At 39.4% G+C, this 23,107-nt stretch overlaps 1 long non-coding RNA gene across 3 annotated transcripts in view; it reads right to left on the bottom strand.

Moving 5' to 3' along the window:
• LOC132369110 (uncharacterized) overlaps positions 1-23,107 on the bottom strand; it is a 195,193-nt gene that overhangs the window by 149,441 nt on the left and 22,645 nt on the right. The window lies entirely within an intron of this gene.

The following is a 23,107-nucleotide window of genomic DNA, read 5'->3' on the forward strand; positions in this document are numbered from 1 at the left end:
GGATTGTCTTAAAGCATCTACCTCCACAACTGCTTTTCCTGATCTCTCCAATTATTTTTCAACAAATATTTGTGTTCCCACCTTCCTTTGAATCCCCATAGCTCTTTGCACTCTGCAGTGCAAAGAGTGATTTTGTGTCATAGACACTACTTACCCCTCTTCCCCCCACGTTGAATCTCCAGTGACAGCTCTCTGCCCTTATCTAATCCTCCCCGCTCGATGGCAAGCTCTGTGACTGCAGCAGCTCTTTGTATCCCATACAGAAAACACTAAGGAATTAAACATTTATTTGATTGGACTGATTAATCAAATCATTTGGTTGGTATCAGATTACTTTCTTAGTCAAAGGAGACAACTCTGAAGAAATGGCTTACAGACCCCACGTGCTATTTTAAAATAGCGCCTCTTCTAGAAACTGGTGTCTATACATAGGTTTTGTGATCTAATTTTTAAACAGAAAAACAATATTTTTTCCTAAAAAACATCTACCAACTTGACAGATATAGAGGGAATATTTTCAGTTGACCAAGTTTATCAAAACAATGCCTAATTTCAGGAAGGAAGGCAGAACTAGGGGTGAAATTCCACCTCTATATTTGATTGTTGCTATGAAAATATATAATCAATATTTCACACCAGTGAACAATATTTATGAAATGCTTTGCCCTGTGTGGACATGCCCCTAATTAACATTATTTTATATGAACAAGGCAAGCTTTTTTAAAAAAAGATCAGTTTAGACTTTTATTAGTTTCATAGTATCTGTAAATAGTTCCAATGTAAACCTTTCCTGATATCTTTCCCACACTCTTATTAGCATAGGCATTTCTGGAAAGACCTCAATTTTCCTTTCTGTCTCCATGTGGCATGAAGGAAGCCACATCAATTGGGTGATATTTATGTGAGCTGGATTCCAGCTTTGACTCTGGAAATGAATGACTGAGTAATCTGGAATAAGTCACTTGGGATCTCAATTTTCTTATCTGAATCTGAATTATGAGGGAAGTGGACATCAGGATTTGCCATTAGTAGCTTATAGGATTTCCTGTCCCCTCACTTGCTGAGGCTTTTTGGTTCACTTCCTTTTTTTCCCCCCCATGCAGCTCCACCCAACAACTCTCAAAAGAACCAAATTCTTGGGTCTGGAGGCTGAGTGATGGATGATGTGTCCAGGATAGAAAATCTATGTTGCCATGCTTGGGATGCGCACATGGCGAGGGGGGATGAGGTGAAGAAACCTAAGCACAGATAGGGCAAAGGCTGGAGAAGAAGTTGCAGTAAGAATGGATACTGCATGTGCAGCATCTTGGGGCAGAGGGGAAGAGGAGACAAGGGGTGAGGACAGAGGGCACTAGCTGGGCTGGGAGACCTGTGCTCAGGTTGACTAGGCTCCAAGTCCTCGGGTTGTCACTAGGAAGCCTGGGCCCTTAGACAATACCCCCTCCCTTCCAATCCCTATCAACTCCAGGATAGACTTCTAGCAGCCTCATTAAGGGCCAATTCTGGTTTACAACCTCCTGCACACTATAGGATAAGTAAATAGTAATACCAAGCAAGGAGTAGATATCTTGGGACAAAAGGGCATGAGAACATTGTGAGTCTAAAGTGGGAACAGGCTTATCTCCATCCTCTGCTCACCAGGGGAAGGCCCTATGAATTAAGGAAGCCCATCGGATCTTCTTTTCCCAGTTGGAGCTCATGTAAGCCCATCAGTGCCCCATTGGATTCTGCCCCCTTGAAGGTTTACCTCTGCTCCTGGGCTCCACATTTCACAGTGTCCTCATTTTCTTCACCATTGTAGCCTAAGAGTCCCTCCTCTAGTCAAGGCTGGACCTCAGGAATTCAGGGTTAAATGCTTCCATTCCTTTATTTAGGCCCATTTGAAACATTCTTTTAAATGGGTGGAGGACAGAGTTATAAGTAGGAAGCAAATAGAAGACACAGCTTGTGTTACTTTCTGATTTTGCTTGAGATGGGCTGAGCCTCCCAACAAATAGACTTTTTTTTTTTTTTTTAAACAGACTAAAGTAAAGAAGCCAACAAACAAACAGTGCAGGCAGCACCTGACGTCATGGGGTACGTCATGTACGTTAAGGAAACATGGTGCTGCTCCATTCGTTCTTAAAACTCATCTGCCTAGAGTCTTGCTTTTCCGCCTTGGCTAATAGCTGTGACTCTTGACTTGAATATATCACGTCTGCCTGTCTTGTCTAGTATTTAATTTATTTTTGAACCTTCCTGACAGGACAGGTATACTAATGTTTCCCGAAAGCATTCTTTACCCCACCCCTCCCCATAATTAGGTTTTGGTTTTTTTTTTCTTTTAAAGAGAAAACTGTTTAGAGTCTATTTGTAATATCTCAAATGACTATTAAAGAAATCGAACTGCTTTTCCCTCTCTGCCTATCAATCCAATCCTACTCCTTCTTCTACAGGACACTGTTTATTTAGAGTTAGGGTGTTGTTAAGAATGTTAACTCCTCCATCACTTTATCCTCACTTTGGAAAAACCTGCGGAAAAATTTCTCTTGGACCTAAGTGCAGGAAACCTTTTGCTTCTCCTCTTTAGTCAGTACATTTTCATAGACAGTAATGTGATTCTTATAACAATCATGTTTCTTTTTTGCTTTGGCACTGTTTAACTATAGTAATTGTGTAAAACCCTACAGCATGTCTCCTGTCTACGAATTTTCATATCAGGTCTCATCTTATCACTACCCATCTTTGTGTGTGTACTGGGGGAGTTGATTTCTCTTAATTTTGGAAAAAGATTTCTCTCCAATCTATTTATATTTCAAGGTATTTTTTAAACTTTATTTTGAGCAAATATTAGGCTTACAGAAAAGCTGCAAACATAGAGCAGAGAGTTCCTGTGTACCTTTCACCTATTTCCTCTTACTTTTAATGTGGTTCTATTGGATATATTTGTGAAAGCCACCTAAAATTCTTTTTGGAACAAGGCCCACAGGTGTGTCACTAATTTGGCCATCTGAGGTTGTGTGCCTCTGGTCCAATGGGTTGGAAATGACTGGTGCGGACATCTCTGGCAGCTTTGACATGGGAAGTTAAGCTTTAACTTAAAAATAAACTGCATCTTCTAATAATTTGCTCAAAGGTGATTTGGCCACAAGCATATAGGAACTAAAGAATATGATCCAAAGAGAATTGACCAATAGGACAATCAGGTTAAAATTCTGAATTTGTAGAAAGTGAATTTTTAAAATATTCATAATTGATATTAATCATAAGGTTGTTTCATAACCCTATATTTGGCTATAAGCATTTGTGTCCACATATCACATTTTCCCCCTACTATTTGGACTTAAAATAATTCCTAACTAGTTTTCGATCAATCGAATATTCGTTAAAATTATTTAGAGATCTAATAATTTGTGGCCTTATACTGGAGGTTATGAAACATAGCATGATCCTACTTTTAAGGACTAGACGTGTGTGTATGTGTGTGTGTGTGTCCTGGAAGGAAATAACTCAAGATTTCAAAGTTTCAACTAGATAGGCTGAATTTATGTGTTCATAATATCCCTTTTTGCATGTCTATATGTCCTAATTTTTTTGTATTTAGTAACAGTGCTTTTATATCACTAGAAAATTAACAAAAGAACTTTAATAAAATAAAGCATGGAAGAAAGCATATGAAAATTCTGTTTTAATGAATTCCCCTATTAAAGGATATTTAGGTTGTTTTAACCAATCTACTTTTGTCGGCCATTTAGGTTGTTCCACTGTTGTTGAACAATTCTTTTTTCCAACTTTTCAGTATTCTAAGAAACAAAGAGCATAAGTAACTGGCAACAACAACAATAACAACAAAAGAACCAATTTTAACAGACAAAAATGAAAAGATACACAGAGCCACCTCATGGTACACACACCAAAGTTACCAACACTAAAAGAAGCAGTGATTATGATTACTCACTTTCATGTAAGTATTATTTTTATTAATTTTCCTATTGACCAAATTACTTTAAGTTAAACACATACAAACTTTATGTTTGGTCAAATTATATTTGGTGAAATTTCATTTAGCCAAATTGCTTCAGTTTGTGAAATTTGAAACATCTTGGCATTTCCAGTCAGGGCTTGATGTGCTGATAATTCATAAGAGTCCCAAAATGTGAGGCGAAAAGGACACTTTCATCAGTCCTGGAGCCAGTTTAGTCTACCTCCTGGAATGTGCCCACCATTCAATAAAATGGGTCACTCTAATTTTTCAGGCATGAGCAGGAGTTACATTCTGCACTGAGGAATAAATGCTCTAACAGGTTTGTGGCTCTGGTGAATTTGGGTCAAATGGGAAGTGACCCTTCCCTCCTTTCATTACTTTAGGTGACTAGTCTAGGATGAGCTTCAGGGCTATAACCGAGTGAGACTTTCTGCCTGGTTCTAGTCTAAGAAAAGAGAGTGCTATGATCTTACTAAAATCTGAAGTGACAATGGAACTTTGCCATAAAAAATATTTTATCCTTCAAGATGTTGAGTTTCCAGGGAATTGTCACAAAGCTAAAGTGAATGATGGAGGCATCTAGTGGCTGTTGTCCCCATGTTCACAGCACTTTGCCTTTTGTACATATTGGGATATGGGGAGGGGAGTAAGGGACAGGCTTAGGAATCAGTCTCCTCAATGGTTGGTAACCAAAGGTGTCTTAGAAAAGAGAATTACAAGTGTTTGTTTCTCATAGGAAGTTGTGTGTGTGTGTGTGTGTGTGTGTGTGTGTGTGTGTGTGTGCGCACGCCACATTGCCATTCTTAAAACCCTGCACAGCCTGAGGCTGTGATTTCATGGCTTTTTTTGTTTTGTTTTGCCTCTAGTGTCCCCACACTCTACTTGCCCTAGCATAGTTTATTTTAAAATAAAAATACCATCTGCATAGACCTAGCAAATTTGTGGATTGGAAAATAGCCCTAACATCTATGATTCTCTTCCTAACTGTGCAGCTAACTTCCTGAGAGGGGCTGGGACAAATCATTAATGGCTTTGCTCTTTAGTTTCCCGATCCATCTATTCATCCATCCTTCTGACAGATAGTCATTAAGCACCATGACCCTGTGGGACAAAAATAAGTAGAACCTGGGTCCTTTGTCAAGATACTTGGAATTTAGGGGGAAAGACAAGCAAAAAATCAAAGATTATAATTCAGTGTGGTAAACATGATATTGGAAATGTGCAAAGAGTGCTAAAGGAGCAAAGAGAAAGAACATCAAATCACACTTGGAGATGGGGAGGAGAGTCAGGGACCACTTTGAAGAAAAGGTGATATTTTCTTGGAAGCTTGAACTCTATGAAATGAGAGGGGTTCATTAGTTGATCTAAAAGAAACATCCTACTCTATACGCTTATGTTAACTGAAGAAATGCTCATGTGAGCTCCCCATATAGGGAGAAGCTTACCAGAGCTTCAAGGAAGAAACAAAAGATATAAGTGAATTTGCCTAATTTATCCATGACTGCTTACACCCTGATGAGTGGTCTAGGTCTTAACATCTTTTTCCTAATGTGCTCCAAGAAGAAAATATTGGTTCATGGGATTTTCCTGTCACTTAATGGATTTACCTGTAGTCATTTGAAGGGTACCTGACCTTCACGAAAAGCCACAGTCACCTCTATAGCTCCCCCTCTCAACAGCTCCTTCCTCCAAACATTTCCTTGTGATAAACTGTGTAGTCTTTTTTTTCTAGGTTGAATCATTCAAGTGCTATAATATTCACAGAGAAGCAACCCCCAAACTTTGTCTCCATTTATGGGTACACACAGCCCCAATATTAGTTTTTCACTAAATATCTCTGGTTACCGTTTGATTTTATTTTAAAACAATACCTCACTTTTCTAAAAGTGATCTGCTCCATATCTGAACTAATTATAGACACAGCTGCAAATCTATAAAAATTGTTTAAAAAATCATAAGCAAATGATTTCAATTCCTAGCACACACTGTTGGTTCCCTTCCCAATGTCTACTTTTCCCTCTTCTTTTTCCTAAGAGAATTCCACTTTGGCCCAGGGTGGATGCTAATTAGTCCAAATCAATCATGAGAATTCTATCCCCCTAGTTGGCGGCAAGTTTAGGAAGGGGAAGTCAGCTGGAGTGGGGGTGGCGTGGTTCTGGAAAAGGTTTCCTTCTCCTAAAAGAGACACAGAAGGAGACATTCTCTTTCCTTCCTTGGAACATTGCTGGGTCAGGATGTGCCTCTGGAACCACTGCAGCCATATTGCCACCAGCTGGAGGATGAAGCCAGGCATGGAAGAAGGCAGAGCTGGTAGAATCACCAGGAGTAAAACAGAGCCTGAAGTATCATGCCTGGACTCCATCCTCCTTGGGCCCTCTTAGTTCTATGAAACAATGAATTGCCTTGCTGTTTGAGCCATGATGAGTCAGGATTTTCCATTATTTGCAGCCCAAACACCCTAACTAATAGGCAAGTACGCACTAAAGTTTGTGCACTCTGTTTATAGAACATTATGTCAGGCATTTAGTTCTAGGAAACAGGCTTATCTGATTTCCCAGTTCATGGCAGATTAAAAACAACAGCCCGTTAAAAGTGGAGAAAGAGCTGTTAGAGACAGGTAGCCCGACAGAGAAGGAAGAGACATCAAGGCAGAAACAAGAACTGAGGAGGTAACAGTGTGGGATTATTTAATGTTGGAACAAACATTAAATAATGTTACATTATTTAACATTTATAAAAGGCCTACGGAGGTGAGAGGCTTTTATTTAACATTAAATAAAAGCCTCTCACCTCCGTAGGCCTTGTGGATATCAGAGTACATCTCAATGACTAATCCATAATGATGGCCACCTGTCATCAACAGAAGCTTGCTTTCTGTTTAGTGTATTGTTTTAGAAGGGGGTTGAGGCTGATTAATATTTAAAACTATTCGTAAATAAGGAAAAGGTTAAATGATTAAAGGGACACGCTTATCTGAAAAGGCACACAGAGAACAACGCTCTCCCTTGCGGTGCTCAATAAATGAGTGCTGTACATATATGCAAATAGAATGTTAGAAGTTTGCTTCATTGAGATAAAAGGGAGAGGGAAAAATGAAGCAGTATTTTGAGTGCTACGTTGCGAGGCTCATTTCAGTTTTGGTTCCCATGAGAAGCCCCAGTAGAGGAGAAGCAAAGCTGGCTATTGAGGATGTGGTGCTGCTCTTCTGAAAGTTACTTTATTTTAGTTCAGTGGCTCCGCAAGCCTGGCTAAGCTGTTTCCTCAGAAGCCTGCCAGCAGGAAGTAAATAAGCTGCTTGACTCTCCTCTTGAGGGGGTTGAACACTCGTAATTAAAATGTAAATAATTGTCAGGACCAACAGCTTGTAAACAAAAATAACTGGAGAGATCATAACTGAAATTGCACCACGCAAAACAGGTTCAAAGTCTTTGTCTACACAAAGCCCACCAGTTGATTTAGTCACCTTGGTGAGAAATCATGCAAACCGAGTCATTTGCAAGCATGCACAGGAAACCAGCTGGTTGCTAGACGCTGCTGACTCCAGAGACTAAAACTGAGGGAGGCTTGTTTACCAAGTTCCCAGGGCGTGCACAACTCAGAACACAAGTGTTACAATGAACTCAGGGCTTTTCTGCAATCAGCTGGTGCACCTGTGATCCCACACACCTTCCACTCCCTGGACTGGAAGAGGGGCTTCTGGCTGCACAGCTGGAGGCACAGCTCAGGCCCCACAACCCTGCCCACATCCCGCTGAGGCTGGAGGCACAAGATGAGCTGGCCGCACAGGCCAGCGGTAACTGCACAGGAACACCCACCAGGTGTTACTGTGGTTTTAAAATCCCCCTTCATTTAAGGAGGATCCTGAAACTTAAATACTATGCAAATAAAAGCTAAATAAAATGGGAGAAAACCTAATACCTTTTCCATCAAATTACCAACTAATGTGCATGTGCCTTATACATAGTAGGTACTCATAACTTTTAAAATAAATAGCAAAAGATTTATTAACCTGAGTATGAGGGAAATATATAAAGAATTAAAGAATTTTATTAAGAATGAAGCTTAAGACTATCAATTAATGGTTTTCAATGGCATTTTTTCCTTTCACACTAGTATATTACCATCTATACTGAGAATGTTACTGGTAAGTTGTTGTTGTTAGCCAATATTTTGGTATTTGCTATATGCTCTACATTCACTATTTCATTCTGTTATCACAACAGCATGTGTACAATTATGAAACCCATTTCACAGATGGAGAAAATGAAACTTAGAGATGTAAAGTAATTTGCCTGGGAACACAGATTGAGGAAACACTTGGATTATCAAAAAGATCCATTCCAATGCCAACGCCCTAACCATACATAGTTATTGACAATAGTTACACTGAACGTTTCTAAGATCTTCTCTAGCTTTTTTAATTAAAGGGACCCAAGAATTTCTCATTTGCATTCTAATATGTTGTTTTGAGGGAGAGATGAGGCTAGAATCATGGCTAATATGTGGAAAATGGTGAGAAACTACGATGCTCATGAAATCTTTCATATGTTTATCACAGTGGAGAAAAGACTGAGACCTGATTTTAGAGTTTCTTATTGGAAATTCTAATTATTGAAACTGAGTTTAGTCCAACACTATAGTACTCTCCAATTCAAGGTTCTAAATACTTTTCCTTCTAGTTTTTCATTCTCCTGAAATGCTTACTTGATTTTTGTTTCATTAAAAAAAAAAACTGATTTAAAGTTTTTTTATACTCTACATTCACTCATATTTTAGATTCATTCTTTCAAGTAGTCATCGTTTATTGCCTTCATAATGTCTAAACAATTCCAAGTCTGCAGAAAAAGGTATGGCACCAGCGGCTTGTTTTCACACAGTCTTTCTTGCAAGGTCCCACTTTCCTCCTTGATTACCTGCTTTGGATTCACATGATATACAGGGTTTCATTTTGGTGATCTCCAAGTGGGTTCTACTTAAACTGCCTTTGGGATATATAGGCTAGTTCAGGCACCTGTATTTTAGTATACTGTTTTTCAATGTTAATTTAAGTATATATATTATAATCTAAATATATACTTTATATATGTGTATATATATATGGCTTTTGTAACATATGTATGTTACAAATATATGCTTGCTGTTCCAGCAGTACATGCTCACTGGAATAACGTATTAAATAACAAGAAGCATGTGAAGTTGAAGTGAAAAATTTTAGAAATTTTACTGCCAAAGATAATCATTTTTTAAAGTTTAGTGTTTACCTTCCATATTTTGGAGTTAACTACTGATATTTTGTGAAAGTTCCCAACTCTCCTCCACTTTGGTAGGATCTTCTTTTCCCTTCATTTTTTTACTGACCCTATTCTGCTCAATTTGATTTCATTTCCAGAAGTTTCTCCTCTGGGTAGTGCCCTGTCCAGGAAGGGAGCTGCTGTCCTCAAATCCACTATTTTGTGGATTTCCTTGTCTCACATCCTCCAGACACCCAGTTGCTTCTCCTCTGCATCCATCTGCAGACACTGTGGTTTGCTGTCACCTGCTTTTACTCCATGGTCTGTGCACATATCTTGCACCCATTGTGGTTGCATACATTGTTCGTGGATTTTGGGGTTTTTTATTTAGTTGTTCAGTCTGTTTTTATGTAGAATTATAGAAAGATTAAAAAACCATGTCACTATTACTTCTATCTTCCCAGAATCTCCCTCTACTCTCAGGCTTTCTATTTTACAACAAGTTAAACTAGCTACAGAGCAAGATCAATGTCATTCTTAATTGGCCCCAGACTTAGAAATAATGTTCTCCATAGGATATGTTTGTCAACTTTGGCTGCACATCAGTAGCACCTTGGGAGCTGTAAAAATGCCAATGCCAGGGTCCCATCCCCGAGATTTAATTGGTCTGGGGTGGTGTGCTCCCCAGGTGATTCCAATGTATAGCCAACGTTGACAACCAGTAATAATACGAAATAAGGAAAACAATTTTCAAAGCATTTGCAAGGTCTTTAGCAATCTACTGAGACCAAACTAGTTGCTTTCTGCTCAAGCTGCACGTGAGTGTAGTCCCTTCCCCATTCTTATCCCATGTGATTCAGGTTAGGCTGACCCATCCCCCAGCAACTGGAGTAGTCAAGTTACCCAGGTGTGCCCGGTCAGGGTGCTCTATTCCTGTCCTGGGATAGACACATGACCCAAGTCGAACCAATGAAAAAATTTCCCACAATATTTGCTAGGGTTATCATAAAAGAAGCACTCTCTTTTCACAGAAATTGCGAGCTGAAAGATCACTGAATCTTGAACTTCATTAGGCTGTCTTTACTCCAAAATCAGGAAAATCTGCCTGAGAATCAAGCATAGAGAGGAAAGCACTGTTGAGAAATGTAAAGAGTAGACAGTATCCTGATAAGTGTTGATGGAGTTTTTAGGGGTCCAAAATATAATACCCCTCTTTGCCTAAATTGAGAATAATTGAGAGATAGATGGAGAGGTTAGGTAAATGGAGATGAAATCATTTTATTACTGAGAAGCTGACTGAGGTCATGACTTTAGATTACTGCCCAAAAGAACTTTCTAACACTCTGCTCCTTAGTTAATCGGATTTACAACCAGTCACTGGCATGGCTGAGACCTTTAGACTTTGCCCTCCACTGCAGACTGCACAAGGTAGTAGGGCAGACTGGAAGACAGACCATCTTATCAGAGAAAATGAAGGACACTGGGAGAGCCGAACCATGCCCACACGCCAGATACTTTTTCCAATTCCCCAGCTGAATAACTCTCTCCTAGGCTATGGCTCATGGTTCGGTGACCTGAGGTTCTGCTATATTTTAGCCCCTACTTGCCCCCACTGCATCAGTGTGCCCGCAGATCTAGATCACTCCTCCTATGAATGAGGAATGAATGAGGAGGTGGAGAGTGCTAGAGTTCTTCTCATGCTTGTTCATCCTCAGAGAGTCACAACTGCTTGAATTCCTGGATCCAGCTACATATAAAGCCACCTGTACTCCTGAATTTCCCAATTACGAACAAATAAATTCTCTTTCTTTGTTTAAGCCAGTTTGATGTAGGTCTTTGTCATTTACAAACCTGAAGTTTTGATGAATACGTTAGCTGATGTTCTTATATTTAATAAAATCAATTTCAAGAAACATGTATTGAGTGGCTAGAGGGAAATACCATCTTTTCTAGTGCTGTAAATGGGCCTCCTTTGAGCACATTAGGTTTAGTATTGGATTTGGATGTGACTGCCCTTTTGGAATCTTTATAACATGGCCTTATCGACAGGCTTTCCAAGTTCCTATCACTGCTCCTTCACCCACTCCCTTCCGGTCTGGGGCGGTAAGTTTCAGTATTACCGGCCCTGGCATACTGCACCATCCTTTAGAATTCCTCCACCTGCCCATACCTTTTGTAAACAGTCCTTTGATTAAGTCCTTTGAATAATCAAAAGTCGTTTGATTATTCTACTTGTTCTTTGACTGTAGCGCCTTTTCCCATTGGCCTCCTGACTGAGAGCAGATCAGTCATTATGTTACATTGACACAGATGTACCTTCACTGGCACTAAAATGTCCCCAAGAGAGCTGACATAGTCACTTTTAAATACAGCTACTATACAAAGGTCAAAACCTTTGAATGTTTTACCCAAGAGAAACTTTTTACCCACCCCACCCACTCACTCCCCTGTCCTGCAAACAAGGACAACATTTGGCTATCTATTGAAGAAAAATCAATTTTTCAAAAGAAATATTCCCCTCCTTTTTTCCCTGATCAGATTCTCAAGAAGAATAAAACAAACATCCAGATAGGAAAAGTATTTGCTCATCTCAGAATTCTCCAAGTGGTGAGAAGACATTTAAAAATTCACTTAATTTAAACTGTAAATATTGTTTTAAAGTATCACATAAGAAAAGGAGCTTGAGAATAAAGCATTTTTTTGTAGGGGAGGGATAATGTGCTGTGGCTTTTTGTGTACTATTCTCAGATGAGTGAATTATTTCTTTCTACTTTTTCCCCTCTCTTTTCTCTTTAACCAAGGAGGAAAGAATCAAAAGCGTTATTTCTAATCTTCATTTTTTTCTCACTTCCTATCTACTAACTTCATTTGCTATTAAAAGAGCACTATACATAATTAAAATTACTTTTTGGAGGGGTATTTTAAATGGTACTGAAGTGCTGCTGAGGTTCTTTTAGCTACACAGTATAAACAAGTCAGTAGCCTTCCACATTTCAAAATAACCAATGAGAAAACATCATGGAAAAAAGACACATCCCATGCACACAGTATGAAAGGGCATAAAAAATTTATGAGTAGCCTTAACAAGAAATGTGCATGACCGATATGAAGACAATTATATAACTTTATTGAATGTATAAAGAAGATGAATAATAATAATAAAAATTAGCATTTCTGTGTACTTTGTGCTAGGGCCTACGCTCCATATTTTCCCTGTGTCACCTCCTTATCTATGAAGCTGAGAAGCAGTGCAGTAGCCGGCACACTCTTGAGCCTGGCTTGCTTTCCTTAGCTTCTCTGTGCTTCAGTTCTCCATCTGTAAAACCAGGAGAGGTACAATATATATCTCACAGAATTGTTATAAGATTTAAATGTCACTACAAATAAAGTGCTCAGAACGGTGCCTGGCAAATAGCAAGCAACTGCTATAGTTACCTTCTCCACTTCTTACAACAGCCTCATGACACGGGCACCATTATTATAATCAGTTACAGAGGAAGAAGTTGATATCAGGGAGGCTAGGGGCTTGCCTAATGTCATCCAGCAAGTAAGTGACTGGGATTCCTATGCTGGCTTGTCCAACTCAAGAGCTAGGACTCTGTATTTATTACATGTTTGTGTTTCTAGATAAGAAGGCAATGGTATCTGTTTTGAGACTTTGTAGAGTAATTCTAGAGTTCATCTGGTAAAATTAACAAAGTGTGTTAAAAATAGAGAAATAGGAGATTAGTCATAGATGGTTGCATCAAAATTGTAAATATTTCTATGTTAAAATAGAAGATAATTAGGGTGATGGAAACGTTTTCTATCTTTGTTGTAGTAGTAGTTACACAACAGTAATCCTTTTAAGTTTAATTAAGTCCCATGTGTTTATTTTTGTTTTTATTTCCCTTACTCTAGGAGGTGGGTCATAAAAGATCTTGCTGTGGTTTATGTCAAAGAGTGTTTTTCCTATATTTTCCTCTAAGAGTTTTATAGTGTCTGGTCTTACATTTAAGTCTTTAATCCATTTGGAGTTTATTTTTGTGTATGATGTTAGGTAGTGTTCTAATATCATTCTTTTACATGTAGCTGTCCAATTTTCCCAGCACCAGTTATTGAAGAGGCTGTCTTTTCTCCGTTGTATGTCTTTGCCTCCTTTGTTGTAAGTCAGGTGACCATATATGCATGGGTTTATCTCTGGGCATTCTATCCTGTACCATTGATCTATATTTCTGTTTTTGTGCCAGTACCATATATCTTGATTACTGTAGCTTTGCGGTATAGTTTGAAGTCGGAGAGCCTGGTTCCTCCAACTCTGTTTTTCTTTCTCAAGATTGCTTTGGCTATTCGGGGTCTTTTGTGTTTCCATACGAACTGTAAAATTTTTTGTTCTAATTCTGTGAAGAATGCCATTTCTAGTTTGATAGGGATTGCATAAAAAGCTTTTGCACAGCAAAGGAAACCATAAATAAGACAAAAAGACAACCCTCAGAATGGGAGAAAATATTTGTAAATGAAACAACAGACAAAGGATTAATCTCCAAAATATACAAACAGCTCATGGAGCTCAGTATCAAAAAAACAAACAATCCAGTTAAAAAATGGGTGGAAGACCTAAATAGACATTTCACCAAGGAAGACATACAGATGGCCAAGAGGCACATGAAAAGATGCTCAACATCACTAATTATTAGAGAAATGCAAATCAAAACTACAATGAGGTATCACCTCATGCCCGTCAGAATGGCCATTATCAAAAAATCTAGGAACAGTAAATGCTGGAAAGGGTGTGGTGTAAAGGGAACCATCCTGTACTGTTGGTGGGAATGTAAATTGATACAACCACTAAGGAGAACAGTATGGCGGTTCCTTAAAAATCTAAAAATAGAACTACCATGTGACCCAGCAATCCCACTACTGGGCATATACCCTGAGAAAACCATAATTCAAACAGAGACATGTACCACAATTTTCATTGCAGCACTATTTACAATAGCCAGGACATGGAACCAACCTAAATGTTCATTGACAGATGAATGGATAAAGAAGATGTGGCACATATATACAATGGAATATTACTCAGCCATAAAAAGAAACAAAATTGAGTTATTTGCAGTGAGGTGGATGGACATAGAGTCTGTCATACAGAGTGAAGTAAGTCAGAAAAAGAAAAACAATTAATGTATGCTAACACATATACATGGAATCTAAAAAAAAGAAAAGAAAAGTTACTGATGAACCTAGTTGCAGGGCAGGAATGAAGAGGTAGACACAGAGAATGGACTTGAGGACATGGAGTGGGAGGGCGAAGCTGGGGCGAAGTGAGAGTAGCATCGACATATATACACTACCGAATGTAAAATAGTTGACTGGTGGGAAGTAGCAGCATAGCACAGGGAGATTGGCTCAGTGCTTTGCGATGACCTAGAGGGGTGGGATAGGGAGGATGGGAGGGCGGCTCAAGAGGGAGGGGATATGGGGACATGTGTATGCATATGGCTGATTTGCTTTGTTGTGCAACAGAAACTAACACAGTATTGTGAAGCAATTATACTCCAATAAAGATCTATTAAATTTTTTTAAAAAGTGAAAAAAACAAAAAAACCCACAGTAATCCTAGACAAAACTCTTAAACTTTACACTTACAAGGGGTGAATTTTATGTGTGAAAATTATTCTGCAATAAAACTTGAAGGAAAAAGAAGATAACTATAGTTTAAAAGGTAAGCAATCAAGTAGGGGGAAATCTACCCAAATAGAACAAAGAGTTAATAAGTTTGCTATAGCACCAACCAAAGCTAGTCAATCATAAAACCTATGATGTAGCAATTCCAGTCCTGTGTATATACCCAGAAATGAGTGCTTATATCTGCCAAAAGACAGGTAAAGAATGTTCACAGCAGCCTTATTCATAATACCTCCAAACTGCAAACAACCCAAATTTCTATCAACAATAGGATGAGTAAATAAATTGTGGTATATCCATACAGTAGAAAATAACACAGCAATGAAAAATAATAAATGATATTCGCAACATGGATGAATCTCCCAAACACAATGGTGAATGAAAGAAGCCTGACACAAGAGTACACACAGGATGTTTCCATTTATAAGAAGTATAATACAGGCTAAACTTATCTATGATGATAGCAATTAGAATATTTGGGAGTGGTGACTGCTGACTGGGAGGAGATATGGGGGAGCTTCTGGGTGCTAAAAATGTTCTATATCTTTATGCACCCAAATGTTCATAGCAGCACTATTTACAACAGCCAAGATATGGAAGCAACCTAAGTTTCTATCAACAGATGAATGAATAAAGAAGATGTGGTGTGTGTGTGTGTGTGTGTGTGTGTTTGTGTATAATGGAATACTACTCAGACATAAAAAAGAATGAAATTTTGCCATTCGCAACAATATGGATGGACTTGGAGGGTATCATGCTTAGTGAAATGTATCAGACAGAGAAAGACGAATACTGTATGTTATAACTTATATATGGCATCTAAAAAATAAAACAAACTAGTGAATATAACAAAAAAGAAACAGGCTCACAGATATAGAGAACAAACTAGTGGTTACTGGTGGGGAGAGGGATGAGGGGAGAGGCAAGAAAGGGGTAGGGGATTAAGAGGTACAAACTACTATATATAAAATAAATAAGCTAAAAAATAAATAAATAAATAAGCTACAAAGATATATTGTAGAGCACAGAGAATATAGCCAATATTTTATAATAACTATAAATGGAGTATAACCTTTAAAAATTGTGAATTACTGTGTTGTACACGTGAAACTTATACAATGTTATAAATCAACGATACCACACACACACACACAAATGTTCTATATCTTGATCTGGGTGGTGGTTACATGGGTGTGTACATATGTAAAGATTCGTTGGACTGTACACTAAGATTTGTTTACTTTCCTGTATGTAAACTACACCTCAAAAAAAAAAAAAAAGAATCTAATCTGAATTAATGAAATGGGCAAAGGACTTGAGATCACAAAAGAAATCAACTGACATAACTCTCATGGACACATAGATGCACATTCCGAGTAATCAGACAAATGCAAATGAAAGTTATTTTTAAGTTAAAATACCTATAGCTGAGCAAGATAGGAAGTTATGAGGAAGATGCTGAGATGAAGATTTACATGCAAATGATTATCAAGGAAGTTCTTAAATGAGAAGCCAGTAAGGGAGTGGAGGTAGTAGAATAGGGGAGGGGAGCTCTGGAGTGTAAATGACACTGCATAGTTTATTCTGTCTCAAGGCAAGTGATCTGGGCTTTCACACTCCTCTACTAGTCAGAAGTTGACTACCTGCTGCCCTGGGGTGAGGGGACAGAACATCAACTCCCCCCCACCCCTGTCCCACCCCATTTCTGGCTGCTAGTGCATCCTAAGGGGCTCCTGTAGCCCAAAGGTAGTTCTCTGAAGAAGGCTGCCAGAAGTTACATTAAAGTTAATTGTGCAGAAGCTGGGGGGATGGGCAGATAAAAAAGAGGAATCCAGGGAATCTAGGTGGAGTGTTGATGGTATTTCAACAATTGTCTTGATGTCAGGTTAGGGGTTAGCAGCCTGAGGTATCATCTTGCATGAGATTGAAATGACCAATTATGACCAGTTGAGCAAGTAGATAAATACAGCCGGGAATGAATGAATGGTCTTTCCTCAGACTACTCTTTCCAATAAACTTCCCATACTCTTTTTTTTTTTAATTTATTTATTTTATTTCTTTATTTTTGGCTGCATTGGGTCTTCGTTGCTGCATGTGGGCTTTCTCTAGTTGCGGCGAGCGGGTGCTACTCTTCGTCGCAGTGCGTGGGCTTCTCATTGCTGTGGCTTCTCTTATTGCAGAGCATGGGCTCTAGGCGCGTGGACTTCAGTAGTTGTGGCACGCGGGCTCAGTAGTTGTGGCTTGCGGGCTCTAGAGCACAGGCTCAGTAGTTGTGGCGCACATGCTTAGTTGCTCCGTGGCATGTGGGTTCTTCCCGGGCCAGGGCTTGAATCCGTGTCCCCTGCATTGGCAGGCAGATTCTTAACCACTGCGCCACCAGGGAAGCCCCTAAACTTCCCATACTTTTAATATAAAATAGGTGCTTTGTTGCCAGGATTAGCCAAAGGGAGACAGATGTAGGAGATTTATAGGCAAAGAGGTAAGGAGTTGATTTGTTCAGAAAACTTTCAGATCCCATTGAAATCTTAGAATTTGACAAGTCATGTATGTGCCGCTTGGGTTCCGAAATTGTGTGTTCATTTTCTCTGGCAGGTCTATTTGGTCAGCCTCCAGTCTTGTCCTACCTTGTGCGGTCACATACAGCCCCCTTCTTTGCTAGAGTATGTTACAGTTTAAGATATTTGACCTTAATGACATCCTGCGAGGCAGCAGGGCCAGTTGTTTCCCAAATGAGGAAAGTGAGGTTAGACCCTTCTCAAATTTAGTGGCACATCACAGTCACTTGTGAGAGTTATGTAAACTATTGTTTGGAGTGCCTGGAGGTGGGGACCAATCCCTGTTTTTTAAAAAGCTCCCAAGGTGATCCTGAAGTACAGCCAGATTTGGGAACACAGGGATTAAGTGACCTTCCCAGGGTCCTGTGGAAAGTAAGAAAACACACCCAGGCCATTAATTTATTTTTTGTTCATCCACCCACCTATTTATTGAGCATTTACATTATAACAAGTATTCTGCTAAATATTGGGAATGCATCAGAGAAGACAGTTGTAATTCCCCTGGCCTCATAAAAGATCATGGTCTGGGGATATCATTAGGGTATAAAGTGTGAGGAGCTGGGTATTGCATCGTACAGTTCCCTGGATACCATTCAAAGTTGGGCAGACAAAGCCTGCAGTGAACTTGGGAATGAGATAGACATTGAACTAAGAATTCCAAATATGACAAACCTTATAAAATTAGAGCTTTAGTGTATTTAGGGAATGATAATGTCAATCATCTTCACATACAGGAGAGTCACTGGTCATTTGGGGCCACTGGCACTGTCCCGTGAAGACAATCGAAACTGCTAACTGGTTTTATATGTATATATACATCAAGTGCTCTCTTTCATTCAAACATTACAGAAGCCCATGGGTAGGCTGCCCCTGACCTTTTGATCTCAAATTCCACAAACCAGTTTAGACTCCCTACTGTGGGAATATATATATATATTTTTTAGTTAACTAAGCCAAAGACAATCCTGCAGAGAACTTGCCTAGGGTCCAAACAGATATACAATTCACCTGTTACTTCCCATCTTTTTCTAATGATTCATTTGAGGACTGAAGAAGGTTTTTAAAGATAAGACAGGCAGACATATGGCATTTGGTGAAGTTGAGCACACAGGTTTTAAGGTTTTAAGGCCTTTAGACAAGCATTCTCCCAAAGCAAGTGTGAGCCATTTGTCTGAGTCCTGCAGCATAGCACCCGGTGAGGGCAACAGGATGGGATTTCTCTTGCATGAGGATTGGAGAATAAAGGCTTTCCTGGATCAGGGCAGCTCCATGGAGAGTCAAGGGAAGAGATGCAGCATGCTTTCCTTTTACACAGCAGCTGCCAACACGTAGACCATTTGCCCCATAAAGTTGGGCTCTCTTGGTGTTTAAAAATATAATCTATTTCTGAAAAGTATCCTTAGCATATTTTTAGCAAGCCTCAAGATAATTTTAAAGAATGATTTAGTCTTCCTAACACTATTCTTATAGACTCTTGCTGTTCTGATTTGTTGTCAGATTGTCTTTTTTTTCATTTTGTATTCATCAAATTCCTCATGACAATCATGTCAATTTCTTTAAATTCTTCTCCTTTTTCTTCCTCTGTGGCATCATTTATGATCTCATTTGGGGTGGGTGGGGGGGGCGGGTGACTGGTACTACAGGAGTCAGTTAAGTTTTGGATTTCAAAGTATTTCCCTGAAGACAGTATAACATCAACAAAGCAAGTAATTAAACTGAGTAGGTGCTGACTGTGGATGAAGCGTATGCCAAGTTGTTAACACAGCAAGTCATTAAGCAAAGTGATTGCTAAACTCAATAAGGCAAGATTTGCCCTGGATAAGCTATCCTGGGATAATACCATAAACGAGTTGACTACATTAGGCAAACTTTCAACCAGGGAAAAGGTTGAAGACAAAAGATAACTTGGCACTAAACAACCTTCCAGAGTTGGAGAACAAAAGGGGACCTCAAAAGATAATCAGGTCTAAGCCCTGTTTTTTTTTTTTTTTTTTACTTTTTTTACTTTTTATTGTAGTATAGTTGCTTTACCATGTTGTGTTAGTTTCTACTGTACAGCAAAGTGAATCAGCTATATGTATACATATATCCCCTCTTTTCTGGATTTCCTTCCCATTTAGGTCACCACAGAGCATTGAGTAGAGTTCCCTGTGCTGCCCTGTTCTTAAATACACAATTAACTGACCCCTCTGGGCTGTATTCCTACCCACTCTAGTTTTCAAAGCTAAACAGAATAAACATGCAACTTATTTATTAAAAATAGTTTATTGCAATGTTTAATACTTTTAAATGATTCTTCCTTCTGTCCAAATGAAGGCTCTCCCTCATTTAAGATGTTTTCCTTGGTCAAATTTCTGGCCTCCTGAAAGGAATTGCGCATCACCTTTTTCATTAAAGGGATTAAACCTACAGGCTCTAGAGCCAGATTGCCTTTACCCACAGTTAGTTCTTAACCTCTTCCTTAACTTGCCTGAGTTTCTTCATTGGTAAAATGAAAATACTACCAGTTACCTACCTCAGAGAGTTGCTGTGAGGATTAAATGAGATAATGTTTTTAAACTTCTTTTTTTTTTTTAAATTAATTTATTTATTTTTGGCTGTGTTGGGTCTTCGTTTCTGTGCGAGGGCTTCCTCCAGCTGTGGCGAGCAGGGGCCACTCTTCATCGCGATGCGCAGGCCTCTCACCTGTCGCGGCCTCTCTTGTTGCGGAGCACAGGCTCCAGACGCGCAGGCTCAGTAGTTGTGGCTCATGGGCCCAGCTGCCCCGCGGCATGTGGGATCCTCCCAGACCAGGGCTCGAACCCGCGTCCCCTGCATTGGCAGGCAGACTCTCAACCACTGTGCCACCAGGGAAGCCCTAAACTTCTTGATTTCTACTAGTATATGCTAAGTATTCAATAATGATAATAAAGTATATGCTAAGTATTCAATAACGATAATAACAATTGTTATTAAATGATTCCTATATTTGAAGGTGATAACTGAACCAATCTCTTAGTCTTCTAAGCATTAAAAAATTCAAATTCCCTTTAGAAAACTTCAAAATAGCCTCACTTTTTTTCTGGACAATCAGTCTGAGGCTATTTAACATCATGGTTGATATCCCTACATATTCAAAAAACTAAGAAATTTACTATATTACACGATGTGCTTTTATAATGGTGACCTTGAATCTTTAAAGGAAATATTGCATGATATTCAGTATACTGAAATTCTTCTTACTTTGAGGAAGATGTCAACCATGATACATACTAGTTTTTCCTTTTTTTTTTTTTTTTTTTAAATTTATTTATTTATTTATTTATTATTTTTAGCTGTGTGGGGTCTTCGTTTCTATGTGAGGGCTTTCTCTAGTTGCGGCGAGCGGGGGCCACTCTTCATCGCGGTGCGCGGGCCTCTCACTATCGCGGCCTCTCTTGTTGCAGAGCACAGGCTCCAGATGCGCAGGCTCAGTAGTTGTGGCTCACGGGCCCAGTTGCTCCGCGGCATGTGGGATCTTCCCAGACCAGGGCTCGAACCCGTGTCCCCTGCATTGGCAGGCAGATTCTCAACCACTGCACCACCAGGGAAGCCCTAGTTTTTCCTTTTTAAATCAACCCTTAAAAGAAAAATCAGCAATTAGCCATGTCCTGAGAAAAGCGTGATGAAAAGTAATAGACATGCTCTTTGCTCTTATAGTGCTTACAATCTGACAGGAGAGGCAGATATTAATAAAACAGTCATAAAAATGAGGGCCTAATTAATAAGTGCTATAAAGAAATGAAGCATGTTTCTGTGTGCCTATACTAAATAGAAGTCTGACCTCACCAGGTTTCCCTGAGGAAGTAACTCTAGAACCAAGACCTAAGGAATCAGTAGGTGAGAACCTGGGACCAAGTGAATGGGGCAGTTAGGCTGTTAGGGGCAGCTGTAGGAGGGAGCTGTTTTGCCTGCAGTGGCCTGTAGTGAGGGGTGGGTAGCAGGGAGAGCATCAGGAAAAAAGAGGATCAGAAAGAAAGGCAGCGTGGCTGGGGAGCTGACAGCAAGGGGGGGAATACCACTAGATAAGGCCAGAGGAGACAGGCCAGTCCCTGCAGGACCTTACAGGCCTTGCTAAGGATTGCTGTCCTTATCTAAAGAGTAGTGGGAAATCACTGAAGATTTTAAGCAGATCGTATAGAACAAGATCTGACCTGCATTTTGCAAAGGTGACTATGACTACAGTGTGGGAAACGGACAGGTGAGGGGGCTGTAATGGTTGCAGGGAGATCATTTAGGAGACAGCGGTACAAGTGTAGGACATATTGGTAACTTGAACAGGGGTCTTCAGAGTAGAGATGAGAAGAAATGGACTCATGTTATAAATATTTATAGGCAGGACATGGTGATGGGTAGATGTGGGGGCTGAGAAGGAGGAAGGAGTTAGAATGACTCCAATGTTTCTGACATGAGTAATTGAAAGAATGAGGTACCACTTACTAAGATGGTGAACACTGTAAGAGAACCTAGTTTGGGTGTTAGATTATGAATTTTACCTCAGACATATTGAATTTTATATAATTAGAAGATTTCCAGTAAGCATGGAATCGAAACAAAAAAAAGATGGAGAGTCCTGATGGACATTTTGTCCAACTATGGTTATCATGGTTCTTTAGTGACTGTGTTTCTGTTTGCTAGATTTAGTATCTGTCTTTCTAGAATAGTTAGAACAAACCTTGCAAACTTTTCTGTAATGTATTGATAACACCGTAGGGTCTGGATCAGTCCACTTAAAGATGTCAGATTGAACATAAGCACTCAAATCCCTTCCTTCCTTCACCCAGCTAAGAAAACTATAGAATAATTTTAATAAAACGCACAAGGACAAAGGGAATGGGATAGGAAACAACAGCAATAAAATTTTAGAAACTAGGAAGCAGAAAGACAAGTACTAACTGAATTAGGATAGTCAATAAAGCTGAATCTTAAACTTGATGATAACCAACCCAATTTACAATACAGAGCCCTAAAAAAACTGGAGCAACAGATACTTTAGGAAGTGAGAATGAGGGTGGGGATTACAACACAGGGGATTTAGTGGAAAGTCTTTTTAAGAAGCTGGTAGATCCCTAATTCCCTACTCCTATTCCTTGCAGGCAGGAGACTGCCTCTGCCTCATTCAGTATGAAACTGAAGGCTTATTCCCATGCCAAGAACTAACAGAAGGACTCTAGATTGAGATCGGGGAAAGGAAGGGGACTACTATATTGAATACCAGGGATTAAATGTAAATATTTAAATTGTGTGTTGAGACTTCCTCAGTCTTTTTCCTCCACTTGGTTCCCAGAACACTGTTAGCCAGGCTTATGTTTTCTTGGCAAAAGGCTGGAAGAATTCTCTGGGTAATCTAATCAGCCTCAGAGAAAAGATACTGACATGGGTCCAGTATGTTGGCCTATGTTACATCATCCGGTAGTAAACTCAACGGAGAATCCCCTTCTGCATGCAGCGCATCCTCTTTTCAGTGCCCCATTCTTAAAATAAAACTAGACAGCCAGTGATCATCAGATATGTGAGGAATGCCTATTAATGTAAGCTAAACACCAAAACAAACAGAAGAAAGCAACTTGAAGGAAACAAGGTCTGCCAAGAGAAAATTTAGAAAACAAACTATCTTGTCTTCAGAGAGATAAGAGAAGATATGAAACAATAACAGGTTAGCTATAAAAGGA

Source organism: Balaenoptera ricei, chromosome 7 (assembly GCF_028023285.1).
Source record: "Balaenoptera ricei isolate mBalRic1 chromosome 7, mBalRic1.hap2, whole genome shotgun sequence".
Taxonomy (NCBI): domain Eukaryota; kingdom Metazoa; phylum Chordata; class Mammalia; order Artiodactyla; family Balaenopteridae; genus Balaenoptera; species Balaenoptera ricei.